General features: G+C 40.2%; 1 protein-coding gene across 1 annotated transcript in view; it reads left to right on the forward strand.

Annotated features, from left to right (window-relative positions):
• LOC140482657 (lutropin-choriogonadotropic hormone receptor-like) overlaps positions 1 to 16152 on the forward strand; it is a 111449-nt gene that overhangs the window by 1060 nt on the left and 94237 nt on the right. The window lies entirely within an intron of this gene.

Below are 16152 nucleotides of genomic sequence, written 5' to 3' on the forward strand. Positions count from 1 at the left end.
TAATGTAACTAAGACATACCTATTGAATTTGCATTGGTTTGACATTGTCTTTTTGTTTTTGTACTGTATGTTCCCAAATGTAAAACCTAGTATGGTTTTTCAACTTCATCAACTTGTCTGCAAAGTTTTAAAAACATGTGCACTTGATACTTCAAGACACTTCTTTGATCACCTGGCGTATATCTCCTTCTAATTATTGAGTCATAGAGTTATCCAGAACAAAAACAGACCCTGTGGTTCAACTTATCTGCACTGACCAAGTATCCCAATCTGACCTTGTGTCATTTGCCAGCACTTGGCCCATATCCCTCTAAACCCTTCCTTTTCATATACCCATCCAGATGCCTTTTAAATGTTGTAATTGTACCCATCTCTGTTACTTTCTTTGGCAGCTCCATACACACACCACCCTCTGCATGAAAATGTTACCCCTCAGGACCTTATTAAATCTTTCTCCTCTTACCTTAAACCTATGCCCTATAGTTTCACATTCCCCCACCTCAGGAGAAATATTTTGGCTATTCATCCTATCTGTGCCCCTCATGATTTTATAAACCTCTATAAGGTCATCCCTTAGCCTGTCATCCCAAAAATGTGTTACATTGCATCTTAATGCACTAAATTTTATTCAATATCCATATGCCTGATTTATTAATCCTGTTCTTCTTAAATAGGTTACAATCATATATTGGGGTAAAAATTAGTAACAAAAACAACATGTTTGGCAGCATTTGTAAAGAGAAATCAGAATTAATGTTTCAGGTCTGTTGACCCTTCCTCAGAAATTTGTAATAATAACTATAATCCAGGTGTAAGGGAGTGAAATGAATAGTGAATCTCCTCTGGTTTTGTGTTTGATTGATTGTTTTGGGTAACAAGAATTGTTGATGCAGAACTTTCCTTCTGTAGATTAAAATGTGTGGAGGTGTGAATAATTGGTTAGAATTGTGAATTGTTTGTATAAGCAGTAGATATCATGAGACAAATGGCCTTTTAGTTCCAAGCTTTTATATGCTATAGTTGGAATGCATAATTTAGTAACTAGTTAAATGCTAGCTAAATCAAATAGCTCCTGCTAAAATTTGGAGGTTTATTGGGACTTCAGATTTCATTTGATCTTGATAGACCAGATCTTATAAGAGGTGCCATTTCTTCTTCCTTTATTTATTTTATAGAATAGGAAAACCACCAAATCAAGAAGGTAGACCAAAGTAACCTCTTAATATGCTACAAATTAGCATCTAATATGAATACAGAGGAACAGTAGTTATGTTACTGGATTAGTAATTCAGATGCATGGACAAATGATCTGAAGACAAATTAACATCTGATCAGTGGCTTGGGAATTCAAATGCAGTTAATAAAATGAACTTGGAATTTAAAAAAATATAGTAATGGTTAATGTAAATATGAAATTATCAGATTGACCAAATTCTTTAATGGCCTTTAAGGGAAGGAATTTTCCTACCCTTTCCTATATCTGAGTTCACACCCACAGCAATGTGGTTGACTCTTGTGTCATGGCCTAATAAGCAACCATGAACCTCTTAAAAGAAAACCTAGCATCGACCAGGTACTGATTTGAAAAGGATAAAAGCTTATGCTGCCCCAGCCATGCTTATAAAGTTCTTGTAACTGGCAGAGATGTACTTATGCCAAAATTAGGAGAACTGATCAGTCTATCAACAACCTTACTGAATCATATCGTCTAACCAACATCCATGTCTACTGCATCACTATCTATGGATATGTAGAGTGCCACCAGCAGGACAGAGCCACTAGAGGTGGTGACACCATGGTGTAGAGTTGAGTGATAGTGGTCCAGAGCATTCTCAATATTGACTCCATATTTCTTGAATATCATATCAGGTCAAACATGAAAAAGGAAACTGATTGCTAATTATCAGCAATCTCCTTGCCTCAGCTGATGAATCAGTGCTCCTCCATGTCAAACACCATTTGGAAGATGCAGTGAAGATAGCAAGGGCACAGGGTGAAGGACCTCAACATCCATTAACAAGAGTGACTCAGTAGCCGCACTACTGAACAAGATAGATAAGTCCTCTAGGACAAACTGTTGAGCTAGGCTTGTGGCAAAGAGTGAGAAAATCGGTAGTATTTTAAAACCTACTTGGCTTTGTTCTTACCAATCTGCCTCTTACAAATTCACAAGGTGCTAGGCCCCATTCGTGACAGCACTGTTGTATTTCAGCACATTATCAAAACTCATTATCTAGAATATTCTTCAATCTACCACTACCTCCAAGTCAGATAAGCATAGAAGAGCCCAGGTGCAGCACCGAGCATCCTAAAAAATGTGGTGTCAACCTGGTATAGACATTTGTTTGCTAAGGAGAGAAAGCAGGATGTCAGAGCTCAGCAATCACACATTCAATGGATCAAACCAAAATTTTGCCAAATCCAATTGAAGATGATGTTGGACAATTAAATAATGAATGGATGAAGTAGGGTCTGCAAGCATCTCTATCCTGCATGATGTAGAGCCCAGCATGTATATGGTAGGTTCTTTACCCAGAGAGTGGTGGGGGCATGGAATGCGCTGCCTGTGGGAGTGGCAGAGTCAGAATCATTGGTGAACTTTAAGCGGCAATTGGATAGGTACATGGATAGGTGCTTAAGCTAGGACAAATGTTCAGCACAACATCGTGGGCCGAAGGGCCTGTTCTGTGCTGTATTGTTCTATGTTCTATGAAAGGATAATGCTGAAGTATTTGTGACCATCTTCAAAATATCATGTTGATCCATTTCATCCTCATGTTCAAATCTCCATCACAATAGAATCACTCTTCAGCCAATTTGATTCACTACATACAATGCTGAAAATGTGTTGCTGGAAAAGCGCAGCAGGTCAGGCAGCATCCAAGGAGCAGGAGAATTGACGTTTCGGGCATGAGCCCTTCTTCAGGAATCTGTAGAGGGAGGAAGAGAGCTTCTTCAAGGAAGGCATCCTTGTAAAAGGATTCGCAGTAGGTTAAAATCTTCTAGGAGAAAGTGAGGACTGCAGATGCTGGAGATCAGAGCTGAAAATGTGTTGCTGGAAAAGCGCAGCAGGTCAGGCAGCATCCAAGGAACAGGAGAATCGATGTTTCGGGCATGAGCCCTTCTTCAGGCTCACTACATACAATACCAAGAAATGACCAAATGTAGCAAAGACAATGGGCCCCAAATTACAGCACTAAAGATTTGTGCACCAGAACACCAGATTTGTGCATCTCAAGCTCAAGCTGTTCGAGTACATCCACAGCATAGCATCTACTCAAGAGGTGGAATACTGTCCTGCTATGCCCTGTCCATAAATTGAGGAGAAAGTGAGGACTGCAGATGCTGGAGATCAGAGATGAAAATGTGTTGCTGCAAAAGCGCAGCAGGTCAGGCAGCATCCAAGGAACAGGAGAATCGACGTTTCGGGCATCAGCCCTTCTTCAGGAATGAGGAAAGTGTGTCCAGCAGGCTAAGATAAAAGGTAGAGAGGCCTATAGAAGGGCTGATGCCCGAAACGTCGATTCTCCTGTTCCTTGGATGCTGCCTGACCTGCTGCGCTTTTCCAGCAACACATTTTCAGCCCTGTCCACAAATCGCCATACAATGCAATCCATGAACCTACCCTAGATTATCAGCAAAATGATTGAAAATATATTGACAGTCCAATTGAATAACAAATAATCACCTACAATTTGCTTACTGATGCTGAGTTTGGGTTCTGCCAAAACCACTCACTTTCTGATATTATTGTAATTTTGGTCCAAAATTTGGAAAAAAAGTTGAACTTCAGAGGGGAGATAAGAGTCACTGTTCTTGACATCAAGGACATATTTGATTGAGTATGGTATGAAGGACCTGTGTAAAATTGAAGTCATTGAATAGGTGACATTTATAGGTTAGTTGGGGTGAGGGAAGCACCACTGATTGGAATTATTTCTGACACAAAGAAATATGGTTGAGCTTATTGAAGTCCAATCATTGTTGCCCAGTACATTATGCAAGAATCCCTTGGAGTAGTGTCCTATGTTTAATAATTTTCAATCACTGACCAAGATCAAAGGTAGGTAGGGATGTTTGCTGATGATTGCATAATATTCAGCAATGTTCAGAAAGCTATCAGGTATATAGGAACAACAACACCACTAAGTTTCCCTTCCATCTGGACAAAATTCTTGCATACCAATAGTACCATTTCTTCTTTGTGATAATCCTTGAGTCGAAATCCTTGAACTCCTTATCTAGCAGCATTGTGGGAGGAACTTGACCACAGGACTTACAGCAGTTCAAGAAGGTCACTTGTAACTGCTTTCCAGCTTTGCCCTGGATTATATAAAGCTTCTTGACAGATATTGGTGTTGCTCACTGCTATGGTCACAAGCATATGATGTGACCCTGAGAATTCTTCCAGGCAAGTGGAGCACATTCTATCACATTGCTGACTTGTTCCAGAAGGTGACTCCTCATCATCCTCTCAAGACATTAGTGATTGGCAATAATTATAGATATTTAGACCTGTTGGCAAACAAAAATTATACCAACATATTAAGCATAGCAGATACTCAAATTCTCATTCTGCTTGCTAATGGATCAGACATTGCACGGGGAATATGATTATCAAAAATGATTTCAGGAAGAACTGTTTCGGAACATTCACTGACATGTCGTTCACAGTACACAACATTTTAGAAAGGAAAATTTATTGTGTCTTTCATTTTAATGTCATGTTTTTACCTGTCAAAAGCTTTTCCATTAAGAGATCTATGTGTTTTCATCAGCAGGAAAACTTATTAGTTAATTCAGAGCTGATCATCACTGTTGTAGCAACTAGGTGAGCCTAACAAAATTTCAGTATCCCTTTAATTCCTCTTGTAGATTCAGTCACAATAGCATTCATTTTGGCATGCTGTGAGTTTTTCTGGGTTGACATTTATGATTGCTATATGCTGGCCCTATTTGTAATTATATGTACTTCCATTCCTTTTAAAATGACAAACTTTAAAGAGGCACCAGGAAGATTCTGTTACCTAAAGTGAAAGTCTCTCCGGAGAGCAGAGGTGATCAACATGGATCTGAGCATGATTTCGAGAAATGAAACTTGAGTATAATATCATTGTAGATGTTATTTTATATTTAGTATGAGTGATATTTATGATGTGTGATTTATTGTTTCCAATTTGCTCACTCCCATATTAGGTTTAACATGATTGAGGACTTGCAATTTTTGAAGAGATTTGAATTTTCTTTTTTCCAGGTTTCCCTGACACTTCCACCGATGTCATAGCAATAAGTGAGAGAACATCTGAAAATTTAATGCTGTTTAAGGCTAATGCTTCCTGTTATAATATCTGTGCACATACAAGTCTTTTAAAGGAACATATTACTAAAATACAATTAAGCTGAAAGTTGTGATGATTGGATTGTAAATCTGCTTTGTTTTTCATTCACTGCAGTTTTATTTTGAAGCTGTAGCACCAATGTGTATAATGTACATATAATTAACATATTTTTTTTCTGATGTCACCAACTTCTTGGTCCCCAACCACCTGCATGATGTGAGATTCTCTCTCTGACAGTCATTGATGAATTTCAATTTCCTTCACGGCAATTTCACTCATGGCCACTACATTCAACTCCCAGGTTGATCATGTATTCAGGCTGAACCTGTACAAACAGGTACTGACGTCAATTTCAGGTTCCATGTTCTATGTACTATCTGCATCAAGTGTTCCCACTTCACTAATATTACACTCTTCTCTCCTTATCTGAGTCCCTAGGTTGCTGAAATCATAGCCAGGCTTTTGTAATGTGCCTTTCACTGTCTTCGTTTTTGATCTTTAATTCTCCCTACAAAACTTTACATGTCAATAATGCAAGCTGGCTTTATCCTGACCTGGACTAAGTTATATGTGCCTTTACTGATCTACACTTGCAATCAGAACACCTCAACCTAAAATCCCTCCAAGAATGTACCTCACCCTATCTTTAAGTCTTTATTTTATAACCTTGCATAAACTTTGATCTTGCAAAGCATCAGCATCTGATCCCTTCCAGTGCATTTGTTTTCCTTTATGTCATTCTCTGGAACGTCCTCTCTTTACATTTTCCTAAGCCCCTTTTACATTTCCATACTCACCTTCTCAAAGTTCACCCTTGTAATCAGTCTTTTGATCTCCTGATTTCTCTGTCATTCATTGACCAATTTCCCTCATTTTTTTGTCTTACAATGAACTTTATACTAAAAGAACTATTGAAATAGTACATGTTAATCACCTACACATGGACACACATGAATGCGATGACTTACTAAGACATCATTTGCTGCATTTTGGACCATGCATTATCCCCACCAAACATTTGCTCCACTATTCTTGGTTGTGAAGGCTTAATTTTGTGCCCTACAAAGGAGAAGACATTTTGAATATAGTTTATAATTGGTAGAAGAAAGAAGAGTTTCGGGGGAAACCAATAAATGCAGGCACAGTGACCAGTTGGATATCTTAGTCACATCAGCTCCTAATTCAATTCATAAAATACTTTTCCTAATTTCCGGGTAGATATCAATAATTCATTTGGCAACAGCACTGTATAGAACTTGGCATTGGTAGTTGGGGGGTAGTTAGGGTGGTTTCCAAGTAATTTGAACAGCTGTTCCATTTTCTGTCACAATTGCAGTTTTCCAGTTTTTCAGGAAATTACAATCTTTTAAGATCTGCTACTTGCTGAAAATTGCGGCCCAGCCCAAGTATGTTTTAGACCCAGCTCTCTTCCATGTCAATAACCTGTTCAGATTAATACGAGGAACCTTCATCACAAAATCTGTGTTGCCTGGTTTGGACCAAAACATCTTCAGTCAATTTTTAAAATTAATTTGCTGACTGGGAATGTTTTTGGAAAAGTTGGCAGTTGTTCTTAAGTAGGTGGCAGTAGGGTGGTTGCAGTGTTTTGTTATAACTAGTTGAGTTGCTAGGCCATTCGAAGGGAAGTAATATGTCAACCATGTTGGTGTCTTACTGAAGCCAGCTAGGTTGGTGTAGCAGATTTCCTTCCTGAACAGTGAATGGGTTTGTTTGATAATTTGACAGCTTCATCAGTTAAATCAAATGTCCCACATCCCTCAGTTGAGTTCAGAGATGGTAGTTGGTGGGGAGGGCATGGACATGAAGGGGGGTTGCCAAGTGATTTGGTAGAAGGTTGAGGGGCAGAGATCACATTGCATTCTCACCTGCCTCTGATTTAGTCTATGTGGGAAGGCTTGCAGTTGCCGATGGATGCCCTTAATTTGACTCTAGTAACATTATCTGGCAATCCAATCTGGCTATTGGGTTTGTCCATGGCCTTCTGGAGAATGGGGCATCCCTTATTCTTAGGCACTCTCTGTCGGATCAAAGAGCACAGCATTGGGAAGGGAGGACTGTGGAAGCCCACAGGGAGTCACCCCATGCATTTGCTTGTGACCTACTCTCTGTGACCTCTGTCTTGTCTCCCTTATCCCACTCCAGAAGATTCATTGTCAATTGTCTACAGTAGAGTTGATTGCAGGCCCTGATTCCTAGCAACACTGCCAGTACTAGAGTGCGGCCAGTGCAGCAATTAAGTGACCAGGAATGCTGGGATACCCAGTGGCAAGAGGTCATCATAGATCAGAGATTGGGTCAGTGAGGAAGTGCCATCAGACTTTAGAGTGGACGTCAGATCTCTCCACCCCAATAACTCACATTAATTTTTTATAATTTATTTGTTCATGCTTTGGATGTGGGTGGGGTGTTGCTGGCTACAGCTGCACTTATTGTTTCCCCTAAGTGCCTTGGAAAGGGGCTAGTGAGCTACCTCCTTAACATGGTCCATGTTGTATACACAGTACTGGTAGGTAGAGATATCCAGAATTATAAAACCATAGCAAAATTACAGCACAGAAAGAGGACATTCAATCCATTGTGCCTGTGCCACCTGAATAAACTAGCCATCCATTCTAAACCCACTTTCTAGCAGCTCTGTAGCCTTGCAGGTCACAGAACCTCAGGTGCACATCCAGGTTGAATTTAAATGGATTGAAGGCTTTTGCCTCATCCTTAAAAGTGGACAGTGAATTCCAGACATTTATCTGAGTGAAATAGTTTTCCTCATGTCTCCTCTAGTCCATCTACCAGTCACCTTAAATCTCTGCCATGTGGTAATTAATCTCTCTGCCAGGGGAAGCAGATCCTACCTGTCCACTTTATCCCTTATTAAATCAATCTTCAGACTCTTCTTTTCTAAGGAAAGCAATCCTAGTCTATCTATTTTTTTTCTGATAGCTACAATATTCAAGCTTTGGCAACATTTTTGTAACTTGTAAATTTATCTGCTTTTGATCCTGCAACAGTGAATGAATAGCAATATAATTCCAAGTTGGGATTGCATGTGGCATGGATTAGAACATGCAGGTGATGCTGTTCCCATGCATCTGCTAGCCTCCCCCTTCTAGTTGGTAGATGTCTTGGATTTGGAAGGTACTGTCCATGGAACCTTGTTGAGTCACTATACTGCATCTTTTTAAAAAGCCATGTGACATAGGCATGGCTAACTGGGCCAGCATTTATTGCCCACCTCTTGAGAAGGTGGTGGTGAGTTGCCTTCATGTACCATTCTAATCCATGTGCTATTGGTAGACCCACACTGCCTTTAGGGAGTAATTTCCAGGATTTTGACCCGTATCACTGAAGTAATGACTATATATGTCCAGCCCAGATGGTGAGTGGCTCAGAGAGGAATGTGCAGCTGGTGGTATTCCCATATATCTGCTGCACTTTTGCTTTGAGGTGGTGGTGGTTTTGGGTTTAGAGATTGCTGCCTAAAGAACCTTAGTGAATGGTAAAGCCACTGTACATCCATGATACAGGAGTGAATGGCTAAGTTGGTAGCTAGAGGGCTAGTCAAGCATCCTGTCTTACCTAGACAGTGGTTGTAATACAATTAGGAGAAAGTGAGGACTGCAGATTAGATTAGATTAGATTAGATTACTTACAGTGTGGAAACAGGCCCTTCGGCCCAACAAGTCCACACCGCCCCGCCGAAGCGTAACCCACCCATACCCCTACATCTACATTTACCCCTTACCTAACACTATGGGCAATTTAGCATGGCCAATTCACCTGACCTGCACATCTTTGGACTGTGGGAGGAAACCGGAGCACCCGGAGGAAACCCACGCAGACACGGGGAGAACGTGCAAACTCCACACAGTCAGTCGCCTGAGGCGGGAATTGAACCCGGGTCTCAGGCGCTGTGAGGCAGCAGTGCTAACCACAGTGCCACCGTGCCGCCCACAAGGAACAGGAGAATCGACGATTCGGGCATCAGCCCTTCTTCAGTCCTGAAGAAGGGCTGATGCCTGAAACATCGATTCTCCTGTTCCTTGGATGCTGCCTGACCTGCTGCGCTTTTCCAGCAACACATTTTCAGCTCGTAATACAATTAGGTTGTGGTAATAAAGGATAACTCTGGAACCTATAGACTTTGGTCTCCCAGTTGTATGTGGCCTAATGTCATTAAGACTTAACTCATTGCCCAGTAGCTGTTGCTACACAGTAACTTTTCTTAAATGTAATCCTTTGTTATACATCTTCACCTAAGTTTTTTCACTGTATCCTTTTGAACTATTAACATTTAACTCTTCAGTCTCGCCTCCCCTCCTCAAGGTCCTTTCACCTGACGCATTAATCTCACTGTCCTTTGCATTGGATATATGGCACGTATGTGTTCCCTTATGATTAACGTGGAAGATGATACCATTGGTAACATCACAAAACAGCTGGTGCCAGGGGGCTGTGACAATTGCACTGACCTGAAGATAACATTCAAATTAGGACCAGAAGTAAGCCACTCAGCTCCTCAAGCCTGCTCTTCCATTGAATAAAAGTCTGGCTGATCTGATCATAACCTCAACTCCAGATTTCTATTATATTGTTGCTTATCACTTTAGTTAAGCAGGAGAGAGGAAGCAGGAATCGATCTATCTTCATTTCATAGTTCAATACAAACCCCAATCTGCTTCTTAACCAACTCCCCTCACTTGGAAAAGACTTTTTTTTAAATATTTGGAAGTACTCTTAGACAAATAAATAATTTTTCCCACCACCAAATAACCTCTGCCTATTTTCACCTACCAGCCACCGTCATTAAATCATGCAAAGCTAGTTAAAGGCAGTGCAGACCATTAAAGCTGAGGGAGAGGGAGGTACTTAATCAAAATGGAAAAATAATCCCTTTTTAAAATCTAATTTCAGAAATGATCTTACACACAGCTGAACTTTTTATTTCTATCACCAAATCTCCTGTGTTTTTATTCATCTAATTAACCACTGCCAATAAATCATTTATATATATATGTGTGTGTATATCAATAAATCATATTTATATGCAATGCTCATTAAGGGCAAAGCAGACCATCAAAGGTGAGGAAGAGAGGAAAGGCTAAATCAAGATGGAAAAATATATTTTAATTATATTGTTTAATAAGCATCAACAGCTTTTTTTTTGTGTGTCTCTAAAAGCATGTTCTGGTTCATTATAAAAAGAACCATAATTTACAACTCATTTCCCTTTTTTTTCAAAATAGCAAACAAACATTGATAAACACATATTTGCAGACAAAAGTGTACTTCAAACGTATATTTCACATTTCCAAGGTTTATATCATGAGGCATCCTTCTTTGAGGGCTCCCTTTCTTTAGATCCTTTTGATAAAACAGTCCAAAAATTGACGACTTTATCCACCCTTTTCAGTTTCAATAGTTCTTTCCTATTTGACATTTGCTTTAGACTTGCTATATCTATGACTTTTCTCATTTGCACTCTTTTGTAGAAGGGATTAATGATCTATTATATCATTCTATATCTGTGATCCCTTCATATAACATTTTTTCCAAGATTTTGGATAAATAGAAAGCCATGTCCGCTGCATCAACAAATAGAGGGGTTTCAGCAGCCAGTTAAATACAATAGTTTTAGCATGTTCTTCACTACCTCATGTTCTTCTGGCTTCCTAGGCAAAAGGGTAACTTTTCTTATTATCTCCCATGAAGGATATTATGAACTGCACTGAAAAATACATCACCAAGATTGGCATGTGGGCATTATTAAGATGGTTATTTTCATATTTTTGTAATCACCCAAAGTTGGGAATTTCAGTGTACAATTTCCTATTTTTAATTTTTAAAACTGTTTTGTTTGCTCTTAAGATAAGTTCTATCATAGCAAAGCTTGTATCAAGTCTCATATACCTGCCTGACCAATCGACAAGGCCTTGCAACTGGCCTTTTTTTATCTTTGAAGATCAGTTGTATCTTTATGTTCAGGCGTGGCATGATCAATCATGATGGGATTGGCACTTTCCAAATAAAATTGTTAATGTAAAGTCACATCTGACTCATCATGATTTATCTCCAAAAACTAATGTATTTAACAGTACCAAAGGCTGATTATCAATTTTAAATTCCTACCTAATTTGATTAATAACATTCTTTTTAAATTCATTCGTGCTATTTCCTCTCTTGAAGTCAGCTCATTTGTTGATGTTTAGACTGAAGCTGTAATTAGATCAGGAGCTGAGTGGCCCTTGTGGAATCCCAATTGAGCATTAATGATCAAATTATTGTTGATTAAGAGTCGATTAATGGTACAATTCATGATCCTTTCTGTCACTTTTGTGGATGATCAAGAGTAGACTGATAGGATGGTAATTAGCCTAGTTGGTTTTGTCCATTTTTTTTTGGTGAGGACATGCCTGGACAATGTTTCTATTTGTTGCATAGCTGCCAGTGTTGTAGCTATACAGGAACAGCTTGGTTCAAGGAACAGCTAGTTTTGGAGCAGAAGTCTTCAGAACTACTGTCAGAATGTTTTCAGGGCACACGGCCTTTGCAATATCCAGTTCCTTCAGCTGTTTCTTGATATCATGTAGAGTGAGTTGAATTATTTGAAAACTGCTATCTGATATATTGTAGACCTCAAGAGGAGACAGAGATGGATCGTCCCACTGGCACCACTGGCTGAAGATAGTTGTGGTACTTCGGTCTTGTCTTTTGCATTGATGCACTTTTTAGGGTTGTTTGTGGAGCCTCCTTCTCTACCTCTTAGTTGTTTAATTTTGCATCACCACTCACAATTGGATGTGGCAGTACTGCAGAGTTTAGATTTGATCCATTGTTTGCAGGATCACTTAGCACTGTCTCTCACATGCTGCTTTGCTGTTTGGCACATGAGTAGTGTTATAGCTTCAGTATGGATTAGTGGTGCTGGAAGAGCATAGCAGTTCAGGCAGCATCCAACGAGCAGCGAAATCGACTTTTCGGGTAAGAGCCCTTCATCAGGAATAAAGGCAGTGAGCCTGAAGCGTGGAGAGATAAGCTAGAGGAGGGTGGGGGTGGGGAGAGAGTAGCATAGAGTACAATGGGTGAGTGGGGGAGGAGATGAAGGTGATAGGTCAAGGAGGAGAGGGTGGAGTGGATAGGTGGAAAAGGAGCTAGGCAGGTCGGACAAGTCCGGACAAGTCAAGGGGACAGGGCTGAACTGGAAGTTTGAAACTTGGACTTCAACAGCTTCCTCATTTCCCCTTCCCCCACACGTGGACGCAAACTTTGATGGCCATGATTTGCAATCTGTTTATTCAGTTTATTATTTTACCTTCCAGTTTTAAAGATTTCAAATTAAGATTTTTCTTGAAGAAGAAATAAATTATAGTTATTTTCACTTGCTCTTAACTCTAATTTTTCTCATGTCTAGCAAAAAGTAACAATATATTCTGGCAATTTTAATGTCTTGGCAGTGAAGTATGAATCAAGAAGGTGTGTTGTGACAGTCAAATATCTCACTTTGTATATGTTAGCACTCAAAGCAAACAATGGGTGGAATTGTTCTCGCTCGCTGAACATTTTGTGGTAGATATTTTATAATCAACCTGTTCAGTGATGCTATATCATGCCCCTGGAGCAAGTGGGACTTAAACTTGGGTCTCCTGTTTTAGAGGTAGGGACACTACAAACACTGTTCCACAAGCACCCTCAGCACTTTGGGTATGCAAGTAAATGAGCCTGTAGCAGCTGCCTCCAGATTTTCTGAAAAAACACTTCCATTACATTGAACATTACAAACTTAGTTATTCGGAAAGGAAGTAGTTGCCAAGATTACCATCCTTCTCGGCCATTAGTGTTGAATTTGTGTTATCAAAATTTGACTAAAGCAAAACAAACACATTTTAAATATGTTTCTTGGAAAGAAAGTATGACTGTGTTATTCCATTAGTCCATTCTGAATTGAACCCTAGCTATAGTGGTGAATATTATGTGCCTAAACTGGATATAAATCAATCATGAATTTATAAAGAAATGTTATAAATCATGATACGTGGCAGATGGAGTTTAATTCAGATAAATGCGAGGTGCTGCATTTTGGGAAAGCAAATCTTAGCAGGACTTATACACTTAATGGTAAGGTCCTAGGGAGTCTTGCTGAACAAAGAGACCTTGGAGTGCAGGTTCATAGCTCCTTTGAAAGTGGAGTCGCAGGTAAATAGGATAGTGAAGAAGGCATTTGGTATGCTTTCCTTTATTGGTCAGAGTATTGAGTACAGGAGTTGGGAGGTCGTTTGCCACTGTACAGGACATTGGTAGGCCACTGTTGGAATATTGTGTGCAATTCTGGTCTGCTTCCTATTGGAAATATGTTGTGAAACTTGAAAGGGTTCAGAAAAGGGTTACAAGGATGTTGCCAGGGTTGGAGGATTTGAGCCACAGGGAGAGGCTGAACAGGCTGGGGCTGTTTTCCCTGGAGCGTCGGAGACTGAGGGGTGACCTTGTAGAGGTTTACAAAATTGTGAGGGGCATGAATAGGATAAATAGACAAAGTCTTTTCCCTGGGGTTCGGGAATCCAGAACTAGAGGGCATAGGTTTAGGGTGAGAGGGGAAAGATATAAAAGAGACCTAAGGGGCAACTTTTTCACGCAGAGGGTGGTGCATGTATGGAATGAGCTGCCAGAGGATGTGGTAGAGGTTGGTACAATTGCAACATTTAAGAGGCATTTGGATGGGTATATGAATAGGAAGGGTTTGGAGGGATATGGGCCAGGCGCTGGCAGGTGGGACTAGATTGGGTTGGGATATCTGGTTGGCATGGACGGGTTGGACCAAAGGGTCTGTTTCCATGCTGTACATCTCTATGACTCTATGACAAAGTGATCAGTTTGAGTGATTACTCTCATCAAAATAAAAAGTGATCAGACTCAGAGACACTCTTCACTAACATCAAGTGTATTGCTGAAATTAGCAGAAAATGTAAAGGTTCAGGCCTAAAATAAATCTGCCTGCAAACTCACATTTGCCCGCTAATCCAGCTGGAGTTGATAATGAGAGTCTTTTGCACTCGCATGGATGCTCAGATTGCACTGGAAGGTGTACTGGTGCTGCATTTAAATTACCTGATCTCATGTTGAAATTTTCTGGCCTCATGCTTCAGAAAGGATTTAACAGTGACTTCAATGTGATTAATACACATTACATCAATAATATTTGAAAAAGTAGATAAAAGGTGGGGAACTTAAATCATTAGGATGACAATGATTGAAGTTGGTGGTTCTTTGTCAACTATGAAGAAGCATTTGGTCAATTCTCATTAATTGAAAAATCTGTCACATCCATTTGTTGAGATGTCTGATCACTTGCTTATGAACAGACATGTTTATGGTGAAGGCTGTGAGACAGGTTGATAAAGAAAGCTTTTTTTCAGAATGGGTAAAGATAGCCAGGAGTTTAGATAATTGGTTTTGCTAAGACTGCACGATCAGAAATGATGAAAACGGGACAAGAAAAAGTCACTCTAAAGTCCAATAAGTTTCCGCATGAATGAATACATAGTTAAAATTGCAGGGCAGAACCTTGTGACCTCCACTGTGGTGAGTTTGTTGGAGTGGATTGCCAGCACTGCCTGAATGAAGGCCAGAGGAAGCCTTGCCATGCTTGAGTGGGCAATTATACCCAATCATGGCCTCATCCCACTGGTAGTAATGCTGCAGCAGGTGAAGATTTCATTTTGAAGAAAGTATGACAAGTAAAACAATGCATGTTTGCTTGCAGCCACTGGAGGGTGGGAGTGAGATAAGAACATTGTTCAAAGTTACTGAGTGGGACTAGGGCAGGGGCGATCCAGCATCAGCAAGAGAATCCTGCTGGGAGTCAATCCCCCAGATCTTTGCTGCCAAACCCTTCCCGTATGACCCTAATCCTGTCTTTACCTACCAATGTCTGGACGCTTCCTCAATGTGAGGCTTCAGATGAGTGGAGTAACAACCGGAAGCAATGCTGATTAGCCAATGGTTTTTAGTTGGCAAGTCCATCTGGGACTCACTGTTCCTGAGGGAACACCCACCATTGGCCTATCAAGTACCTGAATGGCACAAAATATGGCCACCTTCTCACAAAAGAGTGGCACAGGCTTTTGCTGGCTCTCCTTCAGGCTAATGAGATCCCTTTTGTCTCAATTAGATTCCATCCATTGTGCCCATTGTGCATTCAAACAAAATAAACAGAAAATTGTTTTCTGTCTGTTAATTGTTTTCATTAATATAACTCCAGTATGCACAGTCACCTTACAGTAAGATAAAGCAACTTATCAATTTTAATCTGTCCTTATCATGCTGCAAGTTTGGATAGATTACTGGAGTGCAAATGAGAAAGACAAATATTTTGTTGAGGTACATCACTGCTACACAACACACACGTAAGGTGGGGAGAATCAATAGGTAAGAAACTTCTCACTGAACATTTTAGGGACTGATATTTGGGGTGGCATGGTGGCTCAATAATTAGCACTGCTACGTCACAGCACCAGGGACCCAGGTTCAATTCCAGCCACGGGTGACTGTCTGTGTGCAGTTTGCACATCCTCCCCGTGTCTGCGTTGGGGGTGCTCTGGTTTCCTTCCACAGTTCAAAGATGTGCAGATTAAGTGAATTGGCCATTGCCAAATTGCCAATAGTGTTAGGTACATTAGTCAGAGGGAAATGGATCTCTTTGGAGAGTCAGTGTGGACTTATTGGGCTGAAGGGCCTGTTTCCACACTGTAAGGAATCTAATCTAATATCTCAGTGCTCTATCTTGCACATTATTTTACAATTA

This window comes from Chiloscyllium punctatum, chromosome 11, assembly GCF_047496795.1.
Source record: "Chiloscyllium punctatum isolate Juve2018m chromosome 11, sChiPun1.3, whole genome shotgun sequence".
Classification (NCBI taxonomy): domain Eukaryota; kingdom Metazoa; phylum Chordata; class Chondrichthyes; order Orectolobiformes; family Hemiscylliidae; genus Chiloscyllium; species Chiloscyllium punctatum.